Here is a 21,828-nt window from a genome sequence, read left to right on the forward strand (position 1 = left end):
GGTGGAAAATGAAATGCTAGGTGAAATCCCAAGAAACAATGAAAACCCTATATTAAGGGTCACCAATCTAACCCAAGAAGAGGTGCGAAACCGGCTAAATAAGATCAAAATAGATAAATCTCCGGGTCCGGATGGCATACACCCACAAGTACTAAGAGAACTAAGTAATGTAATAGATAAACCATTATTTCTTATTTTTAGGGACTCTATAGCGACAGGGTCAGTTCCGCAGGATTGGCGCATAGCAAATGTGGTGCCAATATTCAAAAAGGGCTCTAAAAGTGAACCTGGAAATTATAGGCCAGTAAGTCTAACCTCTATTGTTGGTAAAATATTTGAAGGGTTTCTGAGGGATGTTATTCTGGATTATCTCAATGAGAATAACTGTTTAACTCCATATCAGCATGGGTTTATGAGAAATCGCTCCTGTCAAACCAATCTAATCAGTTTTTATGAAGAGGTAAGCTATAGACTGGACCACGGTGAGTCATTGGACGTGGAATATCTCGATTTTTCCAAAGCGTTTGATACCGTGCTGCACAAGAGGTTGGTACACAAAATGAGAATGCTTGGTCTGGGGGAAAATGTGTGTAAATGGGTTAGTAACTGGCTTAGTGATAGAAAGCAGAGGGTGGTTATAAATGGTATAGTCTCTAACTGGGTCGCTGTGACCAGTGGGGTACCGCAGGGGTCAGTATTGGGACCTGTTCTCTTCAACATATTCGTTAATGATCTGGTAGAAGGTTTACACAGTAAAATATCGATATTTGCAGATGATACAAAACTATGTAAAGCAGTTAATACAAGAGAAGATAGTATTCTGCTACAGATGGATCTAGATAAGTTGGAAACTTGGGCTGAAAGGTGGCAGATGAGGTTTAACAATGATAAATGTAAGGTTATACACATGGGAAGAAGGAATCAATATCACCATTACACACTGAATGGGAAACCACTGGGTAAATCTGACAGGGAGAAGGACTTGGGGATCCTAGTTAATGATAAACTTACCTGGAGCAGCCAGTGCCAGGCAGCAGCTGCCAAGGCAAACAGGATCATGGGGTGCATTAAAAGAGGTCTGGATACACATGATGAGAGCATTATACTGCCTCTGTACAAATCCCTAGTTAGACCGCACATGGAGTACTGTGTCCAGTTTTGGGCACCGGTGCTCAGGAAGGATATAATGGAACTAGAGAGAGTACAAAGGAGGGCAACAAAATTAATAAAGAGGATGGGAGAACTACAATACCCAGATAGATTAGCGAAATTAGGATTATTTAGTCTAGAAAAAAGACGACTGAGGGGCAATCTAATAACCATGTATAAGTATATAAGGGGACAATACAAATATCTCGCTGAGGATCTGTTTATACCAAGGAAGGTGACGGGCACAAGGGGGCATTCTTTGCGTCTTGAGTATAGAAGGTTTTTCCACCAACATAGAAGAGGATTATTTACTGTTAGGGCAGTGAGAATCTGGAATTGCTTGCCTGAGGAGGTGGTGATGGCGAACTCAGTCGAGGGGTTCAAGAGAGGCCTGGATGTCTTCCTGGAGCAGAACAATATTGTATCATACAATTATTAGGTTCTGTAGAAGGACATAGATCTGGGGATTTATTATGATGGAATATAGGCTGAACTGGATGGACAAATGTCTTTTTTCGGCCTTACTAACTATGTATGTGTCCCTATTACTGCACCTGATACCCCAATACTGAGCCCCTGCTGCCGTATGTGTCGCTATTACTGCACCTGATAACCCAATACTGTGCCGCTGCTGGTGTATGTATCCCTATTACTACACCTGATACCCCAATACTGAGCCACTGCTGCCGTATGTGTCCCTATTACTACACCTGATACCCCAATACTGAGCCACTGCTGCCGTATGTGTCCCTATTACTACACCTGATACCCCAATACTGAGCCGCTGCTGCCGTATGTGTCCCTATTACTACACCTGATACCCCAATACTGAGCCACTGCTGCCGTATGTGTCCCTATTACTGCACCTGATACCCCAATACGGAGCCGCTGCTGTCGTATGTATCCCTATTACTGCACCTGATATCTCAATACTGAGCCGCTGCTGCCGTATGTGTCCCTATTACTGCACCTGATACCCCAATACTGAGCCTCTGCCGTATGTGTCCCTATTACTGCACCTGATACCCCGATACTGATCCGCTGCTGCCGTATGTGTCCCTATTACTGCACCTGATACCCCAATACTGAGCCACTGCTGCCGTATGTGTCCCTATTACTGCACCTGATACCCCAATACGGAGCCGCTGCTGTCGTATGTATCCCTATTACTGCACCTGATATCTCAATACTGAGCCGCTGCTGCCGTATGTGTCCCTATTACTGCACCTGATACCCCAATACTGAGCCACTGCTGCCGTATGTGTCCCTATTACTACACCTGATACCCCAATACTGAGCCACTGCTGCCGTATGTGTCCCTATTACTGCACCTGATACCCCAATACGGAGCCGCTGCTGTCGTATGTATCCCTATTACTGCACCTGATATCTCAATACTGAGCCGCTGCTGCCGTATGTGTCCCTATTACTGCACCTGATACCCCAATACTGAGCCTCTGCCGTATGTGTCCCTATTACTGCACCTGATACCCCGATACTGATCCGCTGCTGCCGTATGTGTCCCTATTACTGCACCTGATACCCCAATACTGATCCGCTGCTGCCGTATGTGACCCTATTACTGCACCTGATACCCCAATACTGAGCCGCTGCTGCCGTATGTGTCCCTATTACTGCACCTGATACCCCGATACTGAGCTGCTGCTGCCGTATGTGTCCCTATAACTGCACCTGATACCCCAATACTGAGCCGCTGCTGCCGTATGTGTCCCTATTACTGCACCTACTCTGTGGTTCTCTGTGCCCTCTAAATTCTAAAGCACCCCTCTATAATATAGTAATGCCGGGTGCAAGTGCCCTAGAAAACAGAGCCCACATTTTGCCCCCTAGAAAGTAATAATGCCCTCTGTGTGCCCCTTTGATTGTCACAGTAACCTGAGTTCCCCTATTACACTAAGTGCCCACTTTACATTTAATAATGTCCCGAGTCTCCCCCCATACAGCTCCCCTATATACAGTATAATGCCCCCTAACTGTATAGTACCACCCACACAGTATACTGACCTCTTAGTAGCCTTCAAACTTTTTGATGGCTCCAACACTGTAATCTCCACACTATGATGGCGCCATAGATAACCGCCATATAGTATAATGTGCCAGATAGTCCTCAATATAGCACAAGGCAGCACCCCTATAGGCAGACCCTGTAGGTTAAAGCACCCCCCATAGGCAGACCCTGTAGTATAAGGCAGCACCCCCCCCCCCATAGGCAGATCCTGTATAAAAGGCAGCACTCCCCCCGATAAGCAGATCCTGTATATAAGGCAGCACTCCCCCCATAGGCAGATACTATAGAATAAGGCAGCACTCCCCCCGATAGGCAGATCCTGTATATAAGGCAGCACTCCCCCCATGGACAGATACTATAGAATAAGGCAGCACTCCCCCCCCATAAGCAGATCCTGTATATAAGGCAGCACTCCCCCCCCATAAGCAGATCCTGTATAAAAGGCAGCACTCCCCCCATAAGCAGATCCTGTATATAAGGCAGCACTCCCCCCATAGGCAGATACTATAGAATAAGGCAGCACTCCCCCCATAAGCAGATCCTGTATATAAGGCAGCACTCCCCCCCATAAGCAGATCCTGTATATAAGGCAGCACTCCCTCCCCTATAGGCAGATACTGTAGAATAAGGCAGCCCCCATAAAAATACAGTAAATAAATACTCACCTCTCTAACTCCTTGTTCCAGCGGTGCTTCCTGCTCCTGCTCCCGCTCATCTAACAGCGGGCGCTGGCGTCATCGCGCCCGCTGTCAGACGGTGTGGGGGATGATGGGAGGAGCGCAGCGCTCCTTCCCTCATCACTGCGGTGAGCTGTATCGGCTATATGCCTAAACAGCTCACCATGCGATGATGGGCGGGGGGCCCCACCGCCGGCACCGGGCCCCCCACCCGCCTGCTCAGGGGCCCCATAGCGGCAGAGCTGGGAGATCGATTCTCCCTGCTGTTCCGCAGAATGTAACTGCATCGGCCATTTGGAAATAAGTGCACAAGGAGCAATGAAACATCACAATAAGTGGCATAGTACAGGTGTCCCACAGTGATTTAACTAGGGCACTGTGTGCCCCTATTGACTACTGAACCCAGAATGCCATTTGTCGGATTACTTAATTACAATAGTGCAAAACTAAATGCCTTAGGGTACCGTCACACTATACCATTTCGATCGCTACGACGGTACGATTCGTGACGTTCCAGCGATATCGTTACGATATCGCTGTGTCTGACACGCAGCAGCGATCAGGGATCCTGCTGAGAATCGTACGTCGTAGCAGATCGTATGGAACTTTCTTTCATCGCTGGATCTCCCGCTGTCATCGCTAGATCGGTGTGTGTGACACCGATCTAGCGATCTAGCGATGCGATCCAGCGATGCGTTCGCTTGTAACCAGGGTAAACATCGGGTAACTAAGCGCAGGACCGCGCTTAGTTACCCGATGTTTACCCTGGTTACAAGCGTTAAACTAAAAAAAAAAAAACAGCACATACTTACATTCTGGTGTCCGTCAGGTCCCTTGCCGTCTCTGCTTCCCGCACTGTGACTGCCGGCCGTAAAGTGAAAGCAGAGCACAGCGGCTGTGCTTTCACTTTCACTTTACGGCCGGCAGTCACAGTGCGGGAAGCAGAGACTGCAAGGGACGTGACGGACACCAGAATGTAAGTATGTGCTGTTTGTTTTTTTTAGTTTAACGCTTGTAACCAGGGTAAACATCGGGTAACTAAGCGCGGTCCTGCGCTTAGTTACCCGATGTTTACCCTGGTTACCCAGGGACCTCGGCATCGTTGGTCGCTGGAGAGCTGTCTGTGTGACAGCTCCCCAGCGACCACACTACGATTTACCTACGATCACGGCCAGGTCATATCGCTGGTCGTGATCGTAGGTAAATCGTATAGTGTGACGGTACCCTTAGTGGCGATCAGGACACTGTGCAGGAGAGTTTGTTCTTACAGAATTATAAACCTGACAGTGAAGGTGCATTCAAGCAATGACATTGCCGCCTTCTATGCTGTCTGCAAAACCAGTTGGTTTGAGTCGGATCAGCGGCGCCTGACAGTGAAGGCTGATTGCGTATTGGCCATGTCTTGTATACTGAAACATTAAGATTTCTCGTCTCTTAAATTGGGAAGCTAAGACTGAGCTCTGAAAATCAATCCCATAACATTTTCCCTCATCCACCTAAACTAAATTTAATGACCTGACTTGTTACTTTGGTGGCTCCTAATACAGGACCACGCTGGTATTAGTGAGCTCTTTACCATATATATATATATATATATATATATATATATATATATATATATATATATATATATATATATATATATATATGTTACTGCTGATCTGAAGCTCATAAAGTGCCTAAATGATTGAGTAAGTGTATGTTTAGAGAGAGAGAGAGGGAGAAGTAATATTGAATCATTCAATGATCTGGGTCGTCCATACGGATGACTTCACTTCTGCAGGTCTGAATGTGACTCTCAGCATAGGTACTGTATCTTATGTTACCAATAGTAATTCATTATGAGCTGTTTACAATTCGGTGACGTGGAACTTTAGTATACAGGAGTGAAACTAGGGAGGCACAAGCTGGGCATTTGTCCTGGGCTCAGTCAGCAGGGGGCAGGGGGGCGTCATTCGGCTGCCTGATGTGACAGTCCAAGGTGTTTCCCAGGCAGTGGTTTATTGCCGGCCCCCAAGAGTGAGATTTGGATGTTCTTCGATTGGGATGTTAAACTGACAGCTCGCTCAATGAACAGGTAAATGACAGTGCCGGGAATTGATGCAAGAGACTCGTGCAAATTTCTCGTATTGCACACGCAAGTGTGACCCCGGCCTAAGGGGCAGTTATTTATTTAGGGGCACAGCATAGCATTATAAATTACTCGACGAATCATCAGCAATCTTAAATGCAAAGATGATACAACATTGATGGCAACAAACGTAGATGGAATGAAGGACTTATTACCGAGTGTCAAGATGGAAAGCTCAAACATGGAACTGTTACCCATTACAAAGACAAAGATGTTGACTACTGCCAGTTATTACCGGGACACATTGGAGGTGGACGGTGATGAATTTGTAAAGAACTTCAACTTACTCAGATCGATGATCACTCAAGATGCAGCGACGACATCGGAAGTCATTAGGAGAATAGAAATGGACAAATCAACAATGACGTCACGAAATAAGATATTCAAATTGAGAAACATCTCTCTGGTGACGACGACATGGCGCGTACATAGTTTGTTTTTATCTGAGGTGCCATACAGATGCAATACCTGGGCGACAAAAAGACAAGACAGAGGAAGAATCAACGCCTTTGAAATATGATGCTGGAGAAGGAAGTTATCAATTTTGGAACAAATCAAGCCAGGTATGTCACTTGAAGTAAAGACTCCCAAGGTACTGTTTGCCTACTTAGAACATATCATACGAAGAGCGCAATCACTGGACAAGGACATCATGGTTGGAAGAGTAGAAGGAACAAGGTGAAGAGGAAGACCAGCAACCCGATGACTTGATATTATCAAGATAGCGGTGGAGAAGACACTGGTGGACATATCTAGGTTTGCACAAACTCGATCTTCCTACAGATCGTTCATCCATTAAGACGAGATAGAGCCGAAGGCCGTTAAATAATAATAATATAATATTGACACTGTAATTTTTAAGGATACCCTGTAAGGGTGTGCTGCAGAAGACAGTAGATGTAAGTCTGCAGTCTGGATAAGAGAACCTGTCAGGGAGAGATATCTTGGGTTCCAGTTGAGCCTGCACATGAGCCAAGACCCAGAACCCCGACAACTGCTGAAGCTGCTGCACCACCTGACACCGCAGCTCCTTAACCTCATCAGTTAGGGTCTGGATCAGCTGAGCAAAAGCCCGTGCTTGAGCCATGGGTTCACCAGAAAAAAGTATCGGTTGGTGATAATGTCACAAAATATATAGCGACCCCGCAGCGGGTCGGTAGCGGAAGGCACAACAAAACATACAGTGGGATGAAAAAGGGGTGAGGAAGGCCCTATCAATAGAGAAATGAAGGAAGAGACATGCCTGAGCTCAAACCTGAGCCTGTCCTTGCACTCCCCTAACGCCCTAAGTGGGTCCTTCCCCCCACCGCCATCAGGAACCTAGTCCATCACTGTCACCTTACACTGCCCTGGCTAGTGCACTGGCTGGCAGGAGCGCTAGCCTCACCACTGCACATGGTACCACACAGGGGAAAGTGACAAACACAAAAGGGACAAGGAAAAAGCACAGCACTTAGCTTCCAAACTCCGCTGCCAAGCTCCACACCGCAGATGACACAGAAGCCGGACTCCAAATTCCAGAAACTGCAGACACCAGAAAGCTGCCACTGCAAGGCTGGTCTCCATAGAGAAACTCTATCACCAACAGTCAGCTGATGCATCAGGTGACCATTTAAAGGATGGTGGGAGTGGTCACCACCACATCAGCTGACTCAACAGCACTGCAGTTACACCAGATTGCCAGCAGGAATGGGGGGGGGGGGGACTGACATTAACCCCCGATGGTCCTGAAAGGAAAAAGCAATATTTAGACAACACCTATGGTCACAGTCTCTTTATGACCAATGGTCCTAGCAAAAAAACATTCAATTATGGTTGTGACATCAATATATCATGTGCCCCAGGGTGTTCTATCCAGATCTCTCCAGATCCCTGGGCAACAAGCAAAATCGATCCAATCTCTGTGGATAGGGAATAACTTTTGTGGAAAAACCCTCTATATCATATAAATGCCGTGCTGTCAGCTTATGTGCAAGACTTCACTGCTCATTCGCCCTTTGGTTCAGAGTTTTCATTCTCTCACAGTAGACTTTTGTTGAAAGACTTGCAGTTCTCGGAAATATCATGCAATTTTCTGTGCTAATTTAAAAAATATATTTTTATACTTTTCACATTACAACGCATGCAATACACACAGAAGAATAATTGTGTTAGCGTGAGCAAATGTGTATTATTGGGTTGCAAAGCAAATTTAACCATGTTAAGCAAAACTTGGTCTATGATGGTATTTATATTACAGGAAAAGGTCACTGAGTTTCATACTTGCCAACTCATCATCCAGGAGGTGAATGATTGTCAACACAACTCAGGCGAAACCAAAGATTTTAGCCACAGCCTTTTTTGCCTCCACTGTCCCATTCTCCGTCTTTCTTTATTTCTCTACATCCTTCACTGTCACCTCCAGCAAAAGTACTTGATGCTATCCTTTTTTGTTGTTTAACACTATTTTTACTTTACTAATTAACTCTATGCATTTGTTCTTGGACATCAACACAGAAGTGAGAATCCTCAAAATCTTAAAGTTCATTGCGTAAAAGACAGATCCATTAAAATTTAAATAAAAAAAAGTTTAAATATTAATAGCTCAAAGAATTACAAAACAAAAGGACCCCATAAATTAGAACTGTCTAATATTAACCCCAAAGAGTAAATGGACTTACCAATGTATTCACTGGGGTCCGCATGTATATAGATGGCTCAGCAGCGGAGCCCTCTCAACACACACCATGGGTCTCCAACAGCAGCGACCGGAGCTGGCTCGGATAACTGCTGTTTATCCTTTTTTAAAAATGGCACAGTTGATAGTGCGTGCATTCGTCTTGGTACTCCTGTGAAGCCCACCTGACATAATTTACACTATATATTGCAATATAAAGAGCAATATATATATAAATAAAATTATATATGTCTCTGCAAGAGAAATTGAGGTGCTGCGGTCTGGAAAGACGCAACGCATGTCAGTCTCCGTGGGTGATCCGCAGGCGTCTGTGGACGGCCATGGGATTCCTTGAAATCCCATCTACTATGCTGTAACATCTGGCCGCTGTGGGTTTCACGTTGCAGAAATATGCAGCATCAAACTCGCAGCAGTTCCTGATCATGGGCACGCACCCTTAGGGTCTTTACTGGGGACACTATTTCTATTCGGTAGCACACGAAGGACTGAGTTCTGGTTGTGACAGTGTAAAAACACTTGCTGCTGCATGTGCTGCCTGGAATACTTCTCCATCTTTCTCAGACCCCGCATCAATTGGAAAATTACCACTGAACAATCCCTTCACTTAAAAGCTTTTTTCTTTGCAATTTATTTTTAAAAAGCCTCAATTTTTGGACCACTCAGAAAAATCGATCGCAGAATGTGAAGATTACTATTGCAGCTGCTAAATTTTGTGATACAAGACAATACTTTTATAGTTAAAGAGGTTGTCCACTACTTTCTCATGGATGACCGATCCTTAGGATAGGTCATGAATGTCCGATCTGTCGGGGTCCAACACTTGGCACCCCCTGCCGATCAGCTGTTCATTGGTATCGGCAGCCACCGGCCGGAACTGCTCAATTGCGGAGCTGTCCATCTTCTGACAATGGCCGCGGCACGGTACTGCACATCCGACCTCCTATTCAAATCTGCAATTGAGCGGTGACGGCCGCCTCCGACACCGAGTACACCAGATCGGCAGGGGGCGTCAGGTGTCGTACCCGACCGATCAGGCATTGATGACCTGTCCTAAGGATATTTTATCACTGATAAAGTAGTGGACAACCTTTTTAGGTCCACCAGTGGGGTCATATGAAGTTTGTGAGCCCCAAAGCAAAATTTCCAACAAAACCCTCACCTATCAGGAGCCTTTAGAAGTATGCTCCTAGGGCTTTAAAGGTCCTATTGGCTCCCCCCTAGGCCAACTGCAACCCTTGCACCCACTATAGTAACACCACTGAAGGCCATCAGCTAAAAGCTCATATTCGGATAGAAACCCTCTTTTCAGTTCTTAGGTGAAGCCACCAGTAATCCTGTTCTGCAATAAAGGATATTTAGTGCCACCTTCTGGCTGTACTTGCATATTGCATCACTTATAATAAAGATAGTGGGGCACATTTATCATTGTGTTTGCAGTCAAAATGTGGTGCAATTTGTGATGTTTTTTGTAGATAATGTCAACACCTAATTTCTAATAGTATTAATACATTTATTATACTATTTATTAGTCCTAACGTATAAACTTTTATAAGAAAATATGTTTTAGTTCGCATTTTGACGTGAAATACAACATTTCTGAGTGCATTTCTATATAAAAAAAAAATTAAAAAGTTGCATATTCTATATTCTAGACAGGTCACAGCAGTCTTTATGCTGCAGCCATTTCTTCCATGCATAAAAAAACAATAGCAATGTCTCAAAATTCAACATTACGGTGCGACCCAAGACCCGCAGACTGCTCACTTAGATATGGTGCATGATGTCTCCAGCAATCCCAGAAAAGAAGGTGTGGACACTACGACTCCATTCATTTTTTTTTCTACCATCAGGAGGTGAAATCTGGCGATCAACCATATGACAATATTTCTGGATGTTGCATTTGCCTTGCAAGAATGAAAAAAAGAAACAACTAAAAAATAAAAGTTTATTTACTCTTTAGGGGATTTTTACCAATTAATCCTGTCGTTCAGGCATAGTCTCTATTACCATATGCACGGAGTCGCCTGGTCAGGTCAGTGGCCGGCACATCATGTATCGGCGGCCATAACTTCCTCCCCATGAGAGGATTACTGATGTGCTTACTGATCACCCTATGAGGGCACTTTCTGTTTATAGGCCGTACTAGGAACACTTTTCTGTTAGCCAAAGCTGAGAAGGATTTGGTATGACCATGAATTAAATGGGTGCCTATTGATTTTTATGATCACCATGTGACTACTTATGTCTGTGGTATAGTGTGTGGAGACAAGTGGTTTCTCCCATCATTTTAGCAGCTGCCATACTATGCCAAAAAATGGCATACTGTGCCACTATACAACTATTGATTGCACAAATAGTACCACTATACGAAGCTTAAATTATCTTTTATCCTATATTCACATAAAGCCAAATAACAAATAATACCGCCAAATAATAGCTACATAAGACTTATATATGATGCTTACACAATATTGCACATGCGTCCCCCATAATACCACCATATAGTCAGGGACATCATGACTTGAAGCTCATGGTCCTCAGATTAGCGCTGTCCCCCCCACTGGTGCTGAAGCCGCCATTGATATCTTCTCTGCAGCAGCGTTTGCTGTAGAGAAGATATGAATATTCCTTTTTTTTTTTTTGTTTCTCGTGTTTAAAATAAAGATCCATGACCCCACCCCCCTCCCACCCCCTGTGCGCCCGCCTGCTGTTCTTAAAATACTCACCCGGTTCCCTCGCTGGCTGTCGCTGCTTCCTGTCCTGGCCGCACCTTCTACTGTATGAGCGGTCACGTGGGGCCGCTCATTTACAGTAATGAATATGCGGCTCCACCCCTATGGGAGGTGGAGCCGCATATTCATGACTGTAATCGGTGGCCCCACGTGACCGCTTATACAGTAGAAGGTGCGGCCAGGACAGGACGCTGCGAGGGAGCCGGGTGGGTATTTTAAGAACAGCGGGCAGGCGCACAGGGGGTGGGAGGGGGGATGGGGACATGAATCTTTATTTTAAACACGAGAAACAAAAAAAAAGGAATATTCATATCTTCTCTACAGCAAACGCTGCTGCAGAGAAGATATCAATGGCGGCTTCAGCACCAGTGAGGGGGACAGCGCTTACTGTAGCGCTGTCTCCTGCACGGCACATGGACTGCACACGGACAACGTCCGTGTGCGGTACGTGTTTTACATGGACCCATTGACTTTAATGGGTCCATGTAATCCGTGCGCTCCCACGAACACTGACATGTCTCCGTGTTTGGCACACGGAGACACGGTCCGCAAAAAAATCAATGACATCTGCACAGATGCATTGATTTCAATGTGTCTACGTGTGTCAGTGGCTCTGGTTCGTGAGGAAACTGTCACCTCACGTACCGGAGCCACTGACGTGTGAAACCGGCCTGACGTACATCGCAATCCATCGTTTTGGGAAAAAAACGGATCCTGCAAATGTGCTCGCAGGATGCGTTTTTTTCCCCATAGATTTGTATTGCCAACGGATCGTGACGTATGGCCATACGTTGCGTCTGTCGTGCACTGGATCCGTTGTGTTTTGGCGGACAATCGGCACGAAAAAAGTTCAATGTAACGTTTTTTCATACGTCGCGTCTGCCATTTTCTACCGCGCATGCACGGCCGGAACGCGGATGCGTCAAAAAACTGCATCCCTGGCCCACGTCGTGCATAATTTTCACAATGTGCGTCGGTACGTCGCGCCGACGCTTAGCGACGGACCCGTACCGACGCAAGTGTGAAAGTAGCCTTATTCTGTAAGCACTATAGCTTGCCAAATAGGCGGGCACATTTGCAGGATCTGTTTTTTTTCCCAAAACGACGGATTGCGACGTACGTCACACGACGCAAGTGTGAAAGAAGCCATAAGCAGATCAAATTTGGTCATCTCTAATCATAAAGTCATATTGGTCCCAAAATGATAATGAAAAAAAATTATAGAAGGTACTGAAAAAATAAAAAAGAAGGTATAGCGCTATGTAGGTGAGGAAAATTTAAAAGCGAAAAGGGGCACCCTGGGATTCAGTCGGCCAAGGGCCACATAAATATTGATAGGTACTCCCTAGTAATCAAATGATATGCCATTGCTTGCCTATACAATAGCATACATGACAGCTTTCAGTCGGAGGCATAGATCAGTAAGTCCTGCAACCATACATTCATGGCGTGTTGTAGAAACATATCGGAACCAATGAAATACATAATAAATGTTCCCAAAACAGAAAAACATGGGGGGGGGGGGGGGGAGGAGGGATCCTCTCAAAGCTACAATGAAAAATACATATAGACCACAGAGAGTTTTTTTTTAGATCCTTGTCATTAAGTATAATATCAAATATATATAATTGTAAATTATAAATTAGTTATCACAGACAATTTTTGTAAAATTTGCAAAATGTCTTTATTAGTACAAAATAATTTTTACTTACAACTAGAATACATCACAAGTGACAATTACAGTACGTATCACAATTCTATTTTATATTTAAAAAGATCACATAGAAACAGGGCAGAGAATCACATTAGTAAAGGCCTCAAAATTTAACAATATAGATCTGTAAGTCACTATAGCCGTATTAGAAGCGATTCCTCCTAGTCTGCTTACCCATGCTGGTGCCCAACCCATGCGCACATGCCCCGACGCGCATTTCGCTGATGCTTCTTCGGGAAGCAGTGCATAATGTGTTTGTATTACTAAATTTTTGAGGCCTTTACTAATGTGATTCTCTGCCCTGTTTCTTTGTGATCTTTGTGGGGGAGTCTCAGTACATGCACTTAGGACCGCCTCATGTGTCATGCACTAGGCACTTTATTAAAGAGTGGCTTGTTCAGGTGTGAGTCTGGGATCCCCCTATATACATGTGTGTCCTCCTTTGCCTTCATGGTTTGATATTGCTGCCCACTTGTTCTTTCTTTATAAATATAAAATAGAATTGTGATATGTACTGTAATTGTCACTTGTGATGTATTCTAGTTGTAAGTGCAACTTTTTGTACTAATAAAGACATTTTGTAAATTTTACAAAAATTGTCTGTGATAACTAATTTATAATTTACAATTAGATATATTTGATATTATACTTAATAACACGGATCTAAAAAAAAACTGTGGTCTTTATGCATTATTCATGGCGTGTTGTAAGAGGAATCCACCACTAGAGGGAATCAGGACACATGGAACGGCAGTACCACAGTAGGAATGGGATGAATGAAAACTTTAGTGTATGTTCACACAGTTTTTTGGAGGCAGAAAAAAGAATTAGGGAATTCTTCTTTTCTCTTTTTTTTGTTATTATTTTTCTTTTTTCCTAAATCATTTGTTGAAGAAATTTTTTAAGCGTTTTTCTCCATACATTATTTTGCAAACTGAGCATGACAGCTTTATAGAAATATAGAAAGCCGCCATACTCGGGGCAGGAGACGTGCGGACAGTCTACGTATTGAGATCCAAGATCAGACTGATGATCACAGGCGTCATAAAGAGTCCTTAGAAAGTCACCGTAGGAGCCGCAAAATGAATAGGAAAAAGTATTCAAAGTACAGCTGCCAAGGCAAACAGGATCATGGGGTGCATTAAAAGAGGTCTGGATACACATGATGAGAGCATTATACTGCCTCTGTACAAATCCCTAGTTAGACCGCACATGGAGAACTGTGTCCAGTTTTGGGCACCGGTGCTCATGAAGGATATAATGGAACTAGAGAGAGTACAAAGGAGGGCAACAAAATTAATAAAGGGGATGGGAGAACTACAATACCCAGATAGATTAGCGAAATTAGGATTATTTAGTCTAGAAAAAAGACGACTGAGGGGCGATCTAATAACCATGTATAAGTATATAAGGGGACAATACAAATATCTCGCTGAGGATCTGTTTATACCAAGGAAGGTGACGGGCACAAGGGGGCATTCTTTGCGTCTGGAGGAGAGAAGGTTTTTCCACCAACATAGAAGAGGATTCTTTAATGTTAGGGCAGTGAGAATCTGGAATTGCTTGCCTGAGGAGGTGGTGATGGCGAACTCAGTCGAGGGGTTCAAGAGAGGCCTGGATGTCTTCCTGGAGCAGAACAATATTGTATCAAACAATTATTAGGTTCTGTAGAAGGACGTAGATCTGGGGATTTATTATGATGGAATATAGGCTGAACTGGATGGACAAATGTCTTTTTTCGGCCTTACTAACTATGTTACTATGTTACATCTGAATCCTTGTTTTTATATGGATTTTTTTTCACTATTTTAGCACATTTTCCACCACTTTTTAGAGAACTGAAGAAAACCACTTTGGGGGAAACACAAATTTTTTAATTCTTCTCTGCACTTCTCTGCCAATTCATCGGAAATATCTCACCCGGATAATCGATTCCGCTACAGGTGGCAATTAGCGATGAGCGAACGTGCTCATTTATTACCTTATCTGAGCATGCTCGGGTACTAACCGAGCTTCTTCGGCATGCTCGAAAAATATGTTTGAGTCCCCGTAGCTGTTTGACAGCCACAATACACGTGGGATTGTCTACCAAACCGACGATTCCTGCATGTGTTGTGACTGTCGAACAGCCACGAGACATGCAGCCGCAGGGACTGGAACATATTTTTAGCACCTGAGCATGCTCGGATAACGCCTTCTACAAACACATTCGCTCATCACTAGTGGCAATTTTTTCTTGCAATGTGTAGGTTTTTAGCGCTCATCTCATTGATTGCAAGCTGATTTTTTTTTTGGTTCACTATTCCTTTTTTATGTTCTGGTATTCATTTGAAAAATTTTACACCAAGTTCTTCAAAATGGTGCACGCCGTTCATGAATTTTGCGCAAAATAAAAAAAAAAGTTTCATTCTTGCCTTTAACTTTTTTTTTAGCAACTTTTTAATGCATAAAGTCACTAAAATATTGCAAAATTTGCAATCAATGCGAATGTATGTAAAAATCACTGCGGAGGGGGCCTGTAGTATATTGGCACTAAATTATGAAACTTTTTTAAAATTCCAAAATTGAGAAATCAGCCAAAAACATCTGATAACCCCACCCGCAATGACAAACCTAAAAAACAAGTGAGCATTTTAAACAGATAAGAACTGAAAACTAGAAACTAGTTGTTGAAGGTACATCCCCCGCAACACCTGAAGCAATGATCAAGAGAAGGAAATAAGATCCAAGGACCGCTTGGGGAGTCCATTGTATAAAAAAGAAAAGTTTTTATTTCATAGGTTAAAAATCCAACAGAATTCTAAGACGTATATCATGTATAAAAAGAAGACATGGCAAACCTGTACGTATACCAGGCCCATTGCCAAAACATGTAGGTGCGCAATGCGCTTTTTTCGTACGTGTGATCCATCTTGGAATTTTTTCGCATTTTTTTTAAATCTGCAGCGTGTCAATTCCGGTTTACAGAACGGCACCTTTTTGTAGCTTGAGATTTTACCCATTCGATTCAATGGTGACTCCATGAATGAGTTCGTATCTATGTCGCGTATTTGGTGCTGACCTTAGGTTGTTTTATTGTGTTATTTGGTTGTCTCTGCACCAAAAAAAACTCACATAAAAATTGCATGAATAAATGCGGAAAATAATCACAGATTTGAAATGCAGAAAAGCTCAGAATTGGATTTCAGTTTGGAAATCCGAGTGGAAAATCTCCCCCGAATACACAATGTGTGGAAACTAACCGTAGGATTTATTTACACATAGAAGACGTACTGTGGATTTTTCTGCATGAGTAAGGGCTCGTGTACTGATTTTCTCGGACTAGTGCTATCCGTGGTTTTCATGGAGATTGTGGATTGTGAGCCCTCGCGGGCAGGGTCCTCTCTCCTCTTGTACCAGTTGTGACTTGTATTGTTCAAGATTATTGTACTTGTTTTATTATGTATACCCCTCCTCACATGTAAAGCGCCATGGAATAAATGGCGCTATAATAATAAATAATAATAATAATAGCACTCATACCCATGATATTCTATGGGACTCAGTGGTCCACGGAAAAATTTAAGGACATGTCCTATTTTGATCCAATGGGTCGGATCAAAATTGGCAATAAAACTCCGGACCGCACTTGGATGACTTCCGAGTGGGGTCTGATTTTCGCTGAGAATGTGGAGAAAATTATCTTTTTTTTTTTTTTTCTCTCCACATCCGAGAAAAACTGATGCCACTCTGATCAAAGTCTGATCCGAATAATCAGACTGTTTTTCAAATATGTGGAGAAATCGGTTGTGTGAACCTACCCTGAGGTTAAAGGGAACCTGTCATCTGAATTTGGCGGGACTGGTTTTGGGTCATATGGGCGGAGTTTTTGGGTGTTTGATTCACCCTTTCCTTACCCGCTGGCTGCATGCTGGCTGCAATATTGGATTGAAGGTCATTCTCTGTCCTCCATAGTACACGCCTGCGCAAGGCAAGATGGAATAAATGGCGCTATAACAATAAATAATAATAATAATAATAATAATCAAACACCCGAAAACTCCGCCCATATGACCCAAAACCAGTCCCGCCAAATTCAGGTGACAGAGTCCCTTTAAGTTCCCGCGATGAGTTTTTGATGCTGCGTATTTTTGCTGCACAAAAAAAAAAAAACGCAGCGCCTTACAGTTCCAGGAAAATGGATGGGTTTTATCGAGAAATTTTCTTACATGTTGTGCTTTTTTTTACTCAATGTAAACTGACCTGCTGTGCGTGTTACAAATTCCCAACATGTTAATTTCTCTTGCGGATACGCTGAGTTTAATGCTCGCGTTTTCTCAATAGAATCACATTAAAGGTGAAAAATCTACAGGTAAAAAAACTCACCTCTGATATCAGCATAAAGAATTGACATACTGCGAATTTCTTTGCGCCAGATGTACAGTGGGGAAAAAACGTATTTAGTCAGCCACCAATTGTGCAAGTTTTCCCACTTAAAAATGTGAGAGAGGCCTGTAATTGACATCATAGGTAGACCAGGAGTTATCTGAGCATGCTTGAGTGCTAACCGAGTGACTTCGACATGCTCGAAAAATATATTTCAGTCCCCGTGGTTGCATGTCTCGCCTGTTTGTTAGACAATCCCTGCGCATGTTGTGGCTGTCCAACAGCTGCGAGACAAGCGGCAGTGGGGACTGAAACGAGCACGATGAAGTATGGTCAGATAACACCGATCACGATTGCTCATCACTATTAATGACCTAAATCCTATATCATGACGTATGATCCCACTTGTGCTGTGTTGGAAATTCTGGAAATTAATGTAGAGCATTGCTTTGGCTAGAATTAGTATCTCACTGCACAAACCACAAGCTTAGAAGGTTCTGATACTGATCTTAGTACAGAAACTAAATTCCACTGATGAACATAGAAGATATTACTCTATTTCAAAGACAAGATATACAGTTTAAACCGCATAGGTTTTGTAAGTGAGTATATCTACAGTATATGTTCACATCTATGGGCTTGATGTCACCTGACAATACAAAGGTGACATCAACCCCCCTCAACTAGCACCCCACTTGCAACTGTACCAGGGCAAGTGGGAAGAGCGAGGCTAAGTGCCAGAATTGGCACATCTTAGAGATATGCTTTTTCTGGGGCGGCTGAGAGATGATGTTTTTAATCTAGGAAGGGACCAATATCCATGGCCCCTTCCTAGGCTATTAATATCAGTGAGCAGCTCTCTGTCTAGCCTTTGCTGGTTACTAATTGTAGGGGGACAGTGCATCTTTTTTTAGGGTCCCCCATTTTAATAACCAGTAAAGGCTAAGTATACAGTTGTGAGCTTATATTAATATCCTTGGAAGCTCCAACGGTATTACCCCCTTCCCAGGCTATAAACATCGGCCCCCAGTCATTGCTTTTCCCTCTGCTGGTTAATAAAATGTCTGGGGATCCCACGGCACTTTTTCCGGACACATAATTAAATACATATACAGTAGGCTGCACACACACTGTACTAACTATATATGTCACTGACAACTTTATAGCTATATACACTGCTCAAAAAAATAAAGAGAACACTAAAATACCACATCCTAGATATTTCTGAATGAAATATACCAGTTGCAAATTTTTATTCATTACATAGTGGAATGTGTTCAGAACAATAAAACATAACAATGTAAATCAAAATGAATATCCCATGAAGGTCTGGAGTTGGAATGATACTCAAAATCAAAGTGGAAAATCAAATTACAGGCTGATCCAACTTCAGTGGAAATGCCTCATGACAAGTCAAAATGATGCTCAGTAGTGTGTGTGGGCTCCACGTGCCTGTATGACCTCCCTACAACGCCTGGGCATGCTCCTGATGAGGCGGCGGATGGTCTCCTGAGGGATAGGGATCTCCTCCCAGACCTGGACTAAAGCATCCGCCAACCCCTGGACAGTCTGTGGTGCAACGTGACGGTGGATGGAGTGAGACATGATGTCCCAGATGTGCTCAATCGGATTCAGGTCTGGGGAACAGGCGGGCCAGTCCATAGCTTCAATGCCTTCATCTTGCAGGAACTGCTGACACACTCCAGCCACATGAGGTCTGGCATTGTCCTGAATTTGGAGGAACCCAGGGCCAACCGCACCAGCATATGGTCTCACAAGGGGTCTGAGAATCTCATCTCTACCTAATAGAAATCAGGTTACCTCTGGCGAGCACATGGAGGGCTGTGCGGCCCTCCAAAGAAATGCAACTGCACAACATTACTGACCCACTGCCAAACCGGTCATGCTGAAGGATGTTGCAAGCAGCAGATCGCTCTTCACGGCATCTCCAGACTCTGTCACGTCTGTCACATGTGCTCAGTGTGAACCTGCTTTCATCTGTGAAGAGCACAGGGCACCAGTGGAGAATTTTCCAATCCTGGTGTTCTGTGGCAAATGCCAAGCGTCCTGCATGTTGTTGGGCTATGAGCACAACCCCCATCTGTGGACGTCGGGCACTCAGACCATCCTCATGGAGTCGGGTTCCAACCGTTTGTGCAGACACATGCACAATGTGGCCTGCTGGAAGTCATTTTGCAGGGCTCTGGCAGTGCTCCTCCTGTTCCTCCTTGCACAAAGGTGGAGGTAGCGATCCTGCTGCTGGGTTGTTGCCCTCCTACAGCCTCCTCTACATCTCCTGGTGTACTGGCCTGTCTCCTGGTAGTGCCTCCAGCCTCTGGACACTACGCTGACAGACACAGCAAACCTTCTTGCCACAGCTCGCATTGATGTGCCATCCTGGATGAGCTGCACTACCTGAGCCACTTGTGTGGGTTGTAGAGTCCGTCTCATGCTACCATGAGTGTGAAAGCACAACCAACATTCAAAAGTGACCAAAACATCAGCCAGAAAGCATTGGTACTGAGATGTGGTCTGTGGTCCTCACCTGCAGAACCACTCCTTTATTGAGGGTGTCTTGATAATTGCCAATAATTTCCATCTGTTGTCTATTCCATTTGCACAACAGCATGTGAAATTGATTGTCAATCAGTGTTGCTTCCTAAGTGGACAGTTTGATTTCACAGTAGTTTGATTTACTTGGAGTTATATATTGTTTTTTAAGTGTTCCCTTTATTTTTTCGAGCAGTGTATATATTGTGTATATACCTATTCTATTCTAACCGGTCACGCTGTGATTTTACCGTATGGCACAAATGAATTGCCAGCTTTTCATCAATCTATCTAATATATATATACATACATCATACATATATGTATTCAAGAATATCTCCTTTGAAAACTATGTGTAAATAAATGACTATGAGCCCTAAAAGTGCAATTATTCTATTTTAGGATCCACTTCCGACTTCTGCTTCAAAACCAATAGATACTCTTTGAATACTTTTTGATATGAATCCACTTCAACATCAACAGTAAAAATTCTGTGTGAACATTCTCTTACAGAAAATTGTATTATTAACCCTAAAATCTGTAAATAATTGACAGTGATACAATTATAACAACCTGCAAAACTGTAACATTAAACTATTATTTATCCTGCACGTTGAACATTGTAAAAAAAAAATGCTAGAATTGCTGTTTTTTGTTCAGCATGCCTACATAAAAACACTGCAGAAATAAACAAGTAATTTGTACTGTAAATGGTATCAAATAAAAACTACAAGTTGTCCAGAAAAAAAACAAGCAGCTTATGTGGAAAATGACAAATATTATGTCCTGGAAAATGCCAATAATTTAAGTAGTAAAAAAAAAGTGTTATCACTGTGCAATGGTAGCAAAGCATAAGAAAAGCAATATAGATTCGATATTGCATCCCCCTTAACCCTCCAAAAAGTAACTTGTCATTTATAGCACACGATAAGATTCCAAAGAACAATGGTGGAATTACTGTTTGTTTTTTTTCATCCACCTTAAAAAAAAATTAATAAGTAAAAGCAAGTCTTCAAATGGCTACACGGCTGAAAAATAAGAAAATAATGATTTTCAGACTGCAGAGATTAAAAAAAATATTTTTTTTTCTGCCCATAAAGGGGTTGTTCATGTTAGAATTTTTTTTATTCCATCTTTTAATAAATTTTCTTTTTTCGTGTTTTCCGACATACACACGGGGTAACGCTTCTCCTTGTGGAGAGTGACATACCGGCTTTGCCATGCCAAGGTAAGGAGGCTTATTCACTGTGCAATGCTCCTCTGGGAAATTCAATATGCAAATTACCTCTCCAGAGAGGAAGAGGACTTGAATTCTATAGCGCCACCTGTTGTAAACTGTAATCCTACAAGTCACTATCGACCCTTTATCGAGCCTTGCAATATGACTTAGGATAAAAGCCAAATCAGAATCTCAATTTGCGGACATGGAGCAGACATGGATATTTATGAGGTTGGTATCACTTTTTTTTTTTTCATGCCATTTTAACCTTTTATTATTTTTTATAAAACTAAACTTCAAAGTGGACAACCCCTTTATGTGATCGGGTAAGCTTGGCGATGGAATTTAAGTGTATGATCGGTTTTGATGAACAATTTTCCAAAAACACGTACAAAGAAAAGTCATGACAAGGTGGAGCAGAAGTATTCATGTGAGAATTTTTGGAATATACACGACATTATGTAAGACTGTCCATTACTTTATGGGTATTATTAGTGTAATGTTACTAGATTTAGATTGTTCAGTTTCCTGCTAACGCAAATAAGCAGTCTGCCCGAGATAATATACGACTATTGGATTTGTAGC

The sequence above is a fragment of the Ranitomeya imitator genome, chromosome 2 (genome assembly GCF_032444005.1).
Source record: "Ranitomeya imitator isolate aRanImi1 chromosome 2, aRanImi1.pri, whole genome shotgun sequence".
Taxonomy (NCBI): Eukaryota; Metazoa; Chordata; class Amphibia; order Anura; family Dendrobatidae; genus Ranitomeya; species Ranitomeya imitator.